The 12,925-nt window shown below is 33.9% G+C and overlaps 1 long non-coding RNA gene across 1 annotated transcript; it reads right to left on the reverse strand.

Annotated features, from left to right (window-relative positions):
• Window positions 1-9,974: 9,974 nt before the first annotated feature.
• On the reverse strand, window positions 9,975-12,626 carry LOC141626715 (uncharacterized). The gene is made up of 4 exons (XR_012536303.1): window positions 12,473-12,626; window positions 12,312-12,349; window positions 12,159-12,193; window positions 9,975-10,162 (listed from the first exon to the last, which is right to left on the reverse strand). It is a non-coding gene; the product is annotated as an uncharacterized LOC141626715 (long non-coding RNA).
• Between the last annotated feature and the right edge of the window lie 299 nt (window positions 12,627-12,925).

The raw sequence follows: 12,925 nt of genomic DNA on the forward strand, positions 1-12,925 counted from the left end.
TACATGGAGTCCATCTCGGATTGCATGGCTTCAAGCCATAGCTTTGAGTCGGAACTGGCCATAGCACCTTTATAGGTTGCGGGTTCATTACTTTCTAGAAGTAAAACGTCATTCTCCTCGACCATACCAATGTATATGTCCGGAGGATGAGAGTATCTACCCGACCTCCTAGGTTCCTCAGGAATATTAACCGTATCATCAGTTGGAGGTACAGCTTCCTCCATCCGTTCCTCGGTTATTGGTTCTGGAATCTCCGACAGCTCGAAGGTTCTATTACTCGACTTGTTCTCGAGAAATTCTTTCTCTAATAACGTCGCACTAGCCGCAACAAAAAATCGATGTTCGGTAGGCGAATAGAAGTAATGACCAAATGTTCCTTTTGGATAACCTATAAAGTATGTCTTGATCGATCGCGGGCCGAGCTTATCCTCGTGTCTCCACTTGATATAAGCCTCGCAGCCCCAAACCCGAATAAAGGATAAGTTAGGTACCGTTCCCTTCCACATTTCATATGGAGTCTTGTCGAAAGCTTTAGACGGACTTCGGTTAAGTATAAGAGCACCTGACAAAAGAGCATAACCCCATAATGAATCAGGCACTACGGTGTGACTCATCATGGATCGAACCATATCAAGTAAGGTTCGATTTCTCCGTTCGGACACACCATTCAATTGAGGTGTTCCAGGTGGAGTTAACTGCAAAACGATTCCACAGTCTTTCAGGTGTTGATCAAACTCATTTGAAAGATATTCGCCACCCCGATCTGAACGGAGTGCTTTAATCTTTCTACCCAGTTGGTTCTTCAGTACCTATTCTGTATTCCTTGAATTTCTCAAAGGACTCACTTTTATGCTTCATTAAGTAGACATATCCGTATCTACTCAAATCGTCCGTGAAAGTGATAAAATATCTATAGCCATTTCTAGCGGTAATTGACATAGGTCCACATACGTCCATATGTATGAGTCCTAATAGGTCACTAGCGCGCATTCCAACACCTTTGAAGGAAATTCGAGTCATCTTGTCAATGAGACATGATTCACACGTGCCATATGTAGAAAATCCGAATGCGGGAATAGTCCCATTATCGACGATTTTCTTCACGCGTTTCTCATTTATGTGTCCCATTCAACAATGCCATAGATAGGTTTGATCTTTGTCACCAACCTTTAATTTCTTATTATTCATGTGTAATACTTCCGTGGTTTGATCTAAGATATAAATTCCATTCATGGAAACTTCTTTGCCATAAATCATTTCATTAAAAGAGAAAATACAACTATTATCCTTTATTCAAAATGTAAAACCGTCTTTAGCAAGTACGGAAACAGAAATAATATTCTTAGATAAACTGGGTACATAGTAACAGTTATTTAAAGATAACTCAAAACCACTAGGGAGTTGGATTACATATGTTCCCTTCGAGGCAGCAGCAACTCGTGCTCCATTCCCGACTCGCAGGTCCACATCACCTTTTTCGAGAGGTATGATGTTCTTTAGGCCCTGCAAATGATTACACAGATGAGAACCACAACCAGTATCTAGTACCCAAGTTCTGAAACTTGCATGGTTAATCTCAATCATATGAATATAAGATGACATACCAACAGGAACGACGTGGCCTGCCTTGATGTCCTCACGATAGACGGGACAGTTCCTCCTCCAATGTCCAGTCTTGTGACAATGGTGGCACTCTATGTCACCGCCCTTGCTCTTTGTCTTGCCCTGTGAGCCACTAGTCTCACCAGGCGCACTCTTACCGTTTCCTGGCTTCTTAAACTTTGGCTTACCTACAGCTAGGTCGCCATGAGCCTTGCCCTTACCTTTACCTTTGTAAATCGTGAGAACATCCTGCTTCACGCTCCCACTCAATTTCATATCCTTCTCGATCTGTACGAGAAGGGAGTGTAGCTCATGAGGACTCTTTTTCAAGTCATTCATATAGTAGTTCGCCCTGAAAAGGGCAAAATCATCGTGAAGAGAATGAAGCATTCGGTCAATGACAATGCTCTCACTGATTTTACAATTCAGTGACTCCAGCTTCTCGACATTCTAAATCATGTGAAGAATGTGTGGGCTAATCGGTTGGCCCTTCTGGAGTTTCTCATCAATGAAGCGACAGGTATGTTCATAGGTAACGATTCTCGGTGCCTTTGAGAACTCGTTAGTGAGCGTGGTGAAAATCTTGTTTGCACCTTGGACAATGAAGCGTCTCTGCAAATTGGTTTCCATTGCAAAGATGAGTACGTTCTTTATCGCACCCGCTTCCATAACGAAATCACTATAAGCGAGTGACTCGTTGACTCCTACATTTGGGCCTGGGTTGAGGGGTATTGGCTTAGTTAAATACCTGAGCTTACCGTCAGCAGTGGCAGCATTCCGTAGTGCCGCCTCCCAGTCCGCAAAATTGGACCATTCATTCTTCAGTCGAGTGGACTGATTCATTTGGTCCATAAACAATTTTAGCCAGGACAAACGATCTAGTGTGGCACTAGGCATTGGGATTGCGTTATTTCCAGCCATTTGTTGTAACAGTATTATTGATAGTAAACGTGTTCTACACTGCGAAAGAAGAATAAAATAATAAGCATGTGCATCGTTTTTATTTTAAGTCTAATGAACTAATGTCATAACGCGAAGACTCAAAAACATTTATAAAATTGACCTCCCTCAAGAATTATATAAATGACCCCAAGACTCAATTATCTGTAAATTGATAAGCTAACCTTTTAGCTAATTCTACCGTTAGAATTCTTGGTCGATAAATTTCTGTAAATTCTATCTATAGTCCATCATAATCACGAGAAACTCTTCGAACTATGATGTTGAGGTAAACTAAGTCAACACAACTACTTACCCAATGTAGAAGGGGTAATATTAGGCCTACCGACGAAGAAGGGATTCATAGATGTTTGCCCTTATAAAGACTAATCTCAATTTCCGTTTTAGAGGAAGATCACATCAACTTTATTTTAATTCATTTTAAGTGAACTATAATCTAGCATGGGAGAATGATTAAACTAAGGTGATGGCTTAAAGGCTGTGACATCTGCATGCCCATGAAAACTAACATACAACCTATATGAGTCAATTTTCATGCATTTTAGTAGTAGGTGGTTTGGTTTTAGGCGGAATATGATGCATAAACTAACATGTGAATGAAAAGCAATAAGAATGAAAAGACGTAAAAACAGTAAAAGTCCTAGTGTGGCATATCCTATCAAAATGAACAATAAATACAAGTTTGGAATCCATCCTTGGACCCGAGAAGCTTGTCTTGATGTTCCATCTTGATCCATGTAGCGGGAGTGAGCTTGAATCTTCATCTTTAGTCTTCTTTGAAATTACAATAAAAAAAATTACATAATTTACCTATTAATTACATTCTAATTTCAAAAACCAAAACTAAAATAAAGGAGATTCGAGATCTCATAATTACATAAGAAATCATGTTTCCTTCATTACGAAAACATAATTTGACTATGGCCACACTAAGTATTACAAATTACAACCGATTGCAAAAAATAAATATGTAAATAAAATTCATTCATTCGATTCATTCAACAAAATTAAAAGCATCAACTAAAAATAAATTAAACATACATGACACAATTCATTAATTATGTTGATTAATTTATCCAAACCACCTATTTAAATTAAATTAAGTGACAATTCCGCAATTTAATCACATTAATTTCATTTCAATCCATATTAAACTTGTAATATGAATTCTATCCGTCAAAATTTTAAACCGCTTTAAAATAACTCGGTATCTTTAAATTGTGAACAGATTCACAATAACTAATTGGCCAAAATAAAAAAACAAAAACCAATTATAAATTGGTCTCGGCTGAAAAATAAACAATTTTTTTTTTTTTAATAATATCAGCTCCACACGGCCGAAAAAAAACAGCCCCTATTTTTTATTTTTTATACTCGGCAATTAGGAAAAGGAAAAAAAACTTTCCATAATTTTTTTCGGCAATTATGGCAAAAAAAACAAGAAAACAAAACTTTCCTTTTATTTTTTTTTTATCTCGGTTCACCCAAAAAAAAACAAAACAAAAAAATATTTTTTTTTTATATGGCAAACCCTAAAAACGACCTCCCTTTTTTTATTTCTTTTGCGGCAATTAGCCCTAAAACAAGATTTGATGACTAAATTATTTACCTTTGCTATTAGAACATGATTAGCATATGAAATAATAAACATGATTAATTTATATGCCAAAAACTATATAGCAAAAACAATCTTTTTATCATAAACATGACGATTTCATTTAATTTTAACTTAATCTGCATTAAATCAAAAACTACCAATTCTTTCTCCAATACGCATCTCAATTCTCCAATACGCATCTCAATTCTCCAATACGCTTTATTATATAAATACCTTCATTAAAACATTAAAATAAACTTTAAACAATTATAAAACAATTTTCGAAACAACTAAAAGTCGTGTGTAAAAACTCAGCACTTCAATGTTATAGTAGGAGAGCTATAACATTGAGCTCTTTTACTAGTAATATTATAGCTGCAAAGCTATAACTTTACCAATTCAAGAAACTCATTTTTAATTGCCATTACGAGATAATCACCTATACTATTCTAATCTTCAAGAAGATCTTCGAGTACAGGCTACGTCATCATCCAAGCTTGATTAATCTTTGGACGGACTTCGTCTTAACATAATACTTGAATGGATCTCTAACCGTTTGATCTTGATTGAAGGCTTGAACGTTTCATGCAATTGTCATAATGTTTTACGTAGCTCGTAATAGGTTAATTCTAAAGCAGTTAACAAACGATTACAAGCAACAAGTATATAGAAAGTAAATCACCTTGACATCATCAAAACCTAAACATATAAGCTATATGGTTCAACACATGTCATATGTCATTTCAATTGCATTTAGATGAACAACTACATCAAACTGGATTATAGAATATGAAGTAGTAATCAAGGATTGACTACTCATATGATAATCACATTTATCGTTCGAGTTTTTAATCTGAAAACTCCTTTTATACTTTGTTACATCCAAGCAGATTGTAGACACAATATTGAACCCCGTTAAAGTGAACCCGGATTAACATGGTATTCGCTCATAGTCACTTATATGAGGTGACGTCTCGAAGTGACTAGAGTGTGATGCGATTGATGGCAAGTTCAAGTGCCATGGAGTCATATGAGAATGACTAGTCGATCACATAGGCAGACTGTTAGGAACACTTTGTCGGGCCTTATGACCGCTTATAGTGTTCTGGCAAATTTATATAGCCTGGTCGTGGCGAGAGCTACTATAGTATTCTAATGAGTCGATTCTTTTGACTAAAGACTGTTCGCCTAAGGTGGCACAGTTTCAGATTAATTTTGATTTATGTTACTACGACCTTCGTAAATGGGGTCAATTGGGAATATTTTGGGTTATGATGGCTGTGGCTAGTTGAAGGTAATAAGTGCGATAGGAATTGTCCACCCCTTGTCAGGGTTATAACAATATCTCAGGGCCACTCGAGGAGTAATGAACTGGAAATACGTGGCCACGCTCGGAAAGTATATATGGTAGATAATTCAGGTCAATCAGTTATTCTCCAGATCAATGAAACCACTCTCGATATGATCACTTGCAAGTACGACCTGAAAGACACCTTACATTGAGTGTGAGATAGTAATAGGACAAGAGAATTGGTGACGCACACTTGTTGAGGACAAGTGGGAGATTGTTGGAATATGTGTCCTCCGACAATAATGCGATCACAACTGTCGATCATGATGATCACATGTTTAAATCTCATTTTAAGAATACATGTGGGAAGTAATATTTTACTGTCAACTGATCCACACATATCGGTAATGATTGGCTGACTAGAGTTTGACATTACTGTCGTGCGACGGTGGTGATCAGTTGATCCCCTTAGGTCATACCTAAAGGGTAACACTCTTAATTGAATATTTAATTGATCGTATGACGATACAAGTTAATTAAATTACTTAAAATTTACGGACGGTTTTGGAAGTAATATTTACGTGTCTTATTGTAATTTAATTAAATAAGATACGGTCTAAGTAATCGAATTGTTTTATTACTTAGATGAAATTATTGTTTACAGAAACAATTGAATCTGAATGAATAATTTATTATAAATACAAGATGTTGTGATTTATAAATTGGTAAACCATTTTAGTACAAGTAATTGTGAATTACTATGTTAATTTTTATAAGTGACATATTTTATTAATATGTTGATTTTTAATTGTTAAAAATACATTTTATATATAAGATGTCATGTAATGTGTTACATGTGACATATTGACAAAATCACAAATAAAATGGACTCATCCATTTTATGTGTGTGTACCGAAATGAAGGGTGTATTAAGATAAAAATTGTGTTGATTATTTATAAGTGGAAAACATAATTATAAGACCTAAACATAGCCTTGCATACATAGCTTTCTCTTGGGAAGAAAAGGAGAGCATGCATTGGGCTATCTCCCCTTCCCATTTCGGTTTTCCCACATGAAAAAGAGCAAAAGTTTTGCTTATTTTTCCACTCTTACACTACATGCAAAACTAGTGTATTATTCATTCATTCACATAATAACTTAAAGAAGTTTAGGAAGAGAAACAAATACTCCAAAATTCCTCTCCTCTTGGCCGAAAATTCAAGAGGACAAAACAATATTTTGGGTCAATTTTATTAAGATTAGTATTGTTCTAGTAATAATAATATTAGTCTTTTAAGAGGTTATCTTGGGTATAATTCCTTGGGAGGGATTCTAAGCTTGAATCCTTGTTCATCCAATATTAGGAAGCTCGAGAACAAGTAAGAAGGAGATCTTACTTGTGCCCTTTTAATCCGAAAATCCATAGTAAGTATGACGATTTCTTCTCTATTTGTACTTTTGTTTGCATGCATAAGATCTAAATTAATTTTATGAATAAAATATTTGTTACATATATGAATATGTTGTTTAATGAGATTAATAATTTCCAACAATTTGATCCAAGCGCTGAGAATTAGTTTGTAAGTTCGCACCAAACTTATAGTTCGTACGAGATCCTATATATATATATATAGAGAGAGAGAGGTGAGATCCGGTGAGAACGAACACTCGGTGAAAACGGTGAGAACGACTATAACAATGGGATTTAAAACAAAGATTACGGAGGGTGTTATAATTCCGTCCACGTCATACGCGTGAAATTTAAAAAAAAAAAAAAAACAAACCTGACTTACACATCATTATTTCCTTCTCTCTCTACCTTTCCTATTTTTTCTCTAATTCTGATTAGCAAATCCATGGAAATCAACAAAAAACTGTGAATCTCATTAAATCAAGTAGCCAAAACGACGAAATTGACCCCAATCGATGCCATTGATTAACGAATTGATGTATGTTTCTAAGATTTTCAACTATTTTTCCGCGTAATTGATATATGTGCTATACGGATAGTATATCTAAGATTGTTGATTTTTGTTTTCGTTTTTTTATTTGAATCGTAGGGATTTAATGGATGTTGAAGGATCTAGTGAACTTACTGATGCAATTGTTCCAGCTGTTAGTAATGATATCAATGATATCGCGTAAACATCTTCTGATTTAGGTATGTATATATTTCAATCTGTTGATGTTTAGAATCAGTGATAGGTAATTAGAACGCTAAATTATAGGGCTGCTGTGTGCTGGATGTAATTAATGTATATAGCAATGTATTAGATGTGTATTCGTTCTCAGATAAGCATAGATGACGTACTATCCCGCTTGTTGCTCATATGTTATTAGCTTATTTGGTACTTAAGCTGATGTATGACAGTTTTAAGTGTAGAATAGGTGATGAATAAGCACAACTGTCTTAGCAATCATATTAGTGTATATGTTTGTCTCATTGTTGAGTATTAATTCAACCAGTGAATGTACATAGTATTTTGCGTAGTTGATTAGCGTATCTAGTAGTATAATTGATGCAGTCATTTTTTTAGTAGCGTATCTAGTAGTATAACGTATCAGCTCAGTAATAACCAATGAATAGACATATTATTTTGCGTATTTGATTAGCGTACCCAGTATTTTAATTTATGTGTTTGTTTTTTTAAGTAGTGTATTTAGTAGTATAACGAATAAGCCCATTATTAACCAATGGATAGACATAGTATTTTGCGTATTTGATTAGCGTATCCAGTAGTATAATTTATGCGTTTGTTTTTTTAGAAGCGTATTTGGAATTATAAAGGTTGTTAAGCTCATTCGTGTACTATTAAATTTTTTACTTTATACTTTTCAGTAAAAATGAAAAAAATCAAAAAAATGATGTATGCTGTTTTTGATTTGGAACAGCGTAGCTGGCCGTCTAAATGAAAATCATTGGTTATAAGCTAAAATTTGACCGTGGATAGGCGCAGTCTTTTTTTGTATTTGATTGGCGTGCCTATTGATATATTTGTTTCGTCTCCTAAATTAATTGTGTTCTATTTTTTAATGTTTTAGTAATTTAATTGTTCCTACTGATGCAATTGTTCCAACTGATAGCAATATTATCGAAAAATCGTCTACTAGTTTAAATATGTATCTACGTTTTAATCGTTTTCAAATTGTGTTCAATTTGTCTTAATCGTATTTCACTTGTGTCCAGATTCATATATTTCAATCGTGTATGTATATCAATCATGTATGTATTTCAATTGTTTTCAGATTCTTGTTTGTGTTAACGTCTTCCAATTTAGCTTTTGTTAGTGCAATAGTTGTGGCTTTAATTTGTTAGTGCAATAAAATCATGTTCGGCCGTTTTTCATATTTGCTTATTGTATCTAGTGATATAATTGTTGCGTACCAGTGTTACGAATATTAGATGATAAATAGGTGGCACTGTCTTTTTTTTCGTATTTGATTAGTGTATCCAGTAATAAAATTGATGCGCATCAATTTTCAGAAAAAAAAAAAAAAACTTAAAACGACGAATAAGCACATAAGTTTTTTCATATTTGATTAGTGTATGTGGTAATATAATTTATGCATACCCGTTTTCAAAAAATTAGACGATGAATAAGCTCCGTCTTTTTTCGTATTTGATTAGTGTATCTAGTATTATAATTATACGATTTACCTCTTTCAGGCTTGATGGTTGAAGGCTTGAAGGATTGACGTGATAAAGATTTTTCGCATAAGGATTGGAGATTTGATTACTGGAACAAGGACTGAATATTTTAAAGATTATTGACAGATACATTTTTTAAATTCAAAGAGTATCTACAAAGATTATTAATGTAACTAGATAAGTCTAGTAGTGTATCTACCTGGATTATTTACGACAACATTTTTACGCTTTTGAGTAGAAGTGATGGGTTCATGGATGATTGTGTCTAGGCTGTGCTTCGGTTGTGTTATGATTGTTCCTAAGCTGGACTATCATCTTGTTTCGATGTGTTACTTGGATATTGCATTCGAATTCCAAAACGTATTCAACTTGCCAATGTTTGGGTTGTTTGTACATGATAGCTTGAGTATGCTAAAGTTTATACTAGATCAAAGAGAAATTGGCGCATATGTAGCATATAACTTGAGATGGCTATGAAAATTAGAATATGGTTAATATAGTAGGCATCAAGCTTCTTTGCTTGGCGCATGTCCGATAATTTGCTTAATTTGGGAGAGTATAACCTGTTTTTCCTGAAATTATGAAGAGTATCTACGCATATTATTACGAACTAGATTAGTTTAAACATGTATCTAACAGAATTATGTGAGAATTGAGATGCGTATTAGATTTTCTGATGCTCTGGACACGTTCATGTACATTTGCTGTCATTATAAATTGAGATGTATGAAATGCATTTGACGCTAACAAGCTTGGATCACATTTTCATCACGCCAATTATAAATGGACAAAGTTCTATTGCCACAAAAGAGTGGACGAGTTTAAACAAACATTACTGGTTCTATTTATGGAAACCCATATCATGTTTCATAATAAAGATTCACGAATACTATCTCAAGTGCACACAATAACACCTAATTGAAACCATTATAAAGCAACAACCCTAACTGGACAATCCTAACCGAAACCATTACATATTCTGAAAAAGATGATCAAACTCCTTGCTTGATTGCTTGCAGCCGCACTTCCGCCATTACACACTTCCGCACCAACTTAAAATATCTACATAGTAGACATGTAAATGAATACATCAGAATATAATTTAAGAAATTACAGAAAAGAACGAAATCAGTGGGATGAAGAAAGTACAACATAATTACTCCATTTGTTCCTAATCTACGAGAGCTAATGAGTTGACCTCAAACATAGTACCAAAAGAAGCACATACTGTTAGTAAGCTGACACACAACAATTATAGCTCAGAATACACATCCTAGCTAGCATATAACAAAACTAGGAACCACTAAAATGTACCTAGCAACTAATTAAACGTACCTAGAACACGTTAAAACGTACCTAGTGAATAAAGAGCTCCTAAGTGTATAAAATCAGTGGATCTCAAGATAAAAAGAGAGTTCCGGATGAGTTCACCTTACAAAAAGGGGTGTATAAGCATATAATATTAGAAGAGAAGGAATGAAAGAATAGTCAATAGAAGACCCCCGAAAATTATTGTTAGAAGATGCTTCGCCTCATGAGAGATGACTTTGGTAAGACTAATACGTCTTACTAGTAGTGAGCCTGCGTATTGATAACAAAACGAAATGGAAAATTAAATTTTCCACCGGTAATTAAAAATACCAAGACTAAGAAATATTCATGGACTAGTCTTCTTCTACACAAGAAAACAAAAATTGTAGCTACTCAGATTATCATTGTAACCAACAATCATATATATGTACCTATATATCTGATGAAATTAATATTGTATCTACTATGCACATTTGGGAGTATTGATTAAGGGGATCTAGAAGAGATATACCTGCTAGCCAATTAATTGATTATAGAACCCATATAATGTTCCTAATACCTATGTGAACTTAGGTAGGACGAAAAGTGACAATTGGGGGTAAATGTACCTACTAGCCAAATAGACGTACATAGAACCTATTAAAACGTACCTAGTAGCTAAAGGGGATCATATATCCTAAGCCACAAGACCTAAACCGTAGGAAGGAGTGATGTCATGTTCAGTCATTGATTCTATATAGTTTATTAAACGTCAAGGAATGCATGTAAAACATACTGTTAATAATGAATTACAAAAAATAGATGGATGCAACTATTGTGACAACCAATGCAATTTCGAGAAACATGTCATAGAAACTGAAGAAACTGAGAAAAAATGACGGGTAACGACGGAAAATACTTCAAAAAGTAGATACGTCAAATATGTAATTTAATTAGAACGACAAAGGCAACTACTGTAACTTAAAAATTATTCAGGAAAATTAAACAATTCGGCCAAAATTATTTGTAATGAGTTAAATTAAACGACATATAAGCTGAAATTGCGCCGGTTTAAAACAATAATTTGTGCTTGAGTTGAACTCGAACACAGCACCCATGGATACACATGCTTTTAGTAGGCTCACACAAAATAATACATGTTTCTAGCCACTAGTATATTTGCAGAATATCCATCGTAGCACATAACAAAACTAGAATATGTAAAAACGTAACTAGGAGGTAATTAAACGTAACTACAACCAATTAAAGCGAACTTACGAGTAGTTGTTAGTTAAAAAGGTCCTTAAGTATATAAATTAGTGAATCTCACAGAATGCCATCAAAATAGCCAGTACCACTTCTTTGTGTTGAAATCTTATTCTTAGCAAATGTATCAAATGATTCATTTCATTGAGCAACATGCCGACACTACCAACGACGGGTAACATACTTTCAGGAGTTACGAGCAACAATAATTGGCAAACAAAAAACAACTAATGCAACCTCAGAAATATACGGATAAAACTAATCAATTCAAACAAATTTAATTGAATTGGAGTTGGAGGCAACACGAATACATAACAAGTAAAACGCATGGAATTTACGAAAAATGAAAGTCTAAATGAAGTGCTGAGAAATCGATAAAACTAAGGTTCAAAATAATGCAATTTTCAGAAGAACAACATAAAAATTGAAGAAAAATAAAATAAATTGTACGAATAACAGCTAAAAATAGACGAAGTACTAAAAAATAGGGTTAAGCTAATACCTAATTGAGCAGATACGTCGACGATGTACCTTTAACTGGAGCGAAAAAAGGACATAGAATCAGGAAACGCATTGAATACACAAATAAAATAAAAGTATAAATCGAACAAAACGAAATCGAAAATTAAATTAATCGCGACAAAGAGAATATTACCTGAATATCAAATCATCAACGAAAGCAAAAAATTGATCCTGTATTAGTTATTTCATGCATAAAGAAGAAAATAAAGAAGATATTTAAGGTCAAAAGCATAAAATTAAACAAAGTCGGGTAAAACAATTGAAATTGAACCTCAAACAAAAGAAATTACTTACGAAAAATGAGAGAAATTGAACGATTAAGGAAGCTAAATTGATGAAATCGCATTAGATTGTTCGTTGTTTGTCGTCGTCGTCATTCGATTCACTGGAGATTTGACGAAAAATTGAATTGGGGGAAAATAATTTGGGGAATTGAAATCGGGGAAAAAAAGGCAGATAGATAAAATAAATCTGAAAAAATGAGAGGAGAGAGAAAGTGATTTGATTAAAACAAGGTCATATACGCAAAACAACAAAAGATATGTGGGTTGTGTGTATTACTCTCTGCCGTAAGATTGTTTTTAATCCAATGGATATTGGTCATTCTCACCGAGTGTTCGTTCACCGGATCCTATATATATATATATATATATATATATATATATATATATATATATATATATATATATATATATATATATATATATATATATATATATAGTGTTGAGATCAAATAAGTCCCCCTTC

This window comes from Silene latifolia, chromosome Y (genome assembly GCF_048544455.1).
Source record: "Silene latifolia isolate original U9 population chromosome Y, ASM4854445v1, whole genome shotgun sequence".
Taxonomy (NCBI): domain Eukaryota; kingdom Viridiplantae; phylum Streptophyta; class Magnoliopsida; order Caryophyllales; family Caryophyllaceae; genus Silene; species Silene latifolia.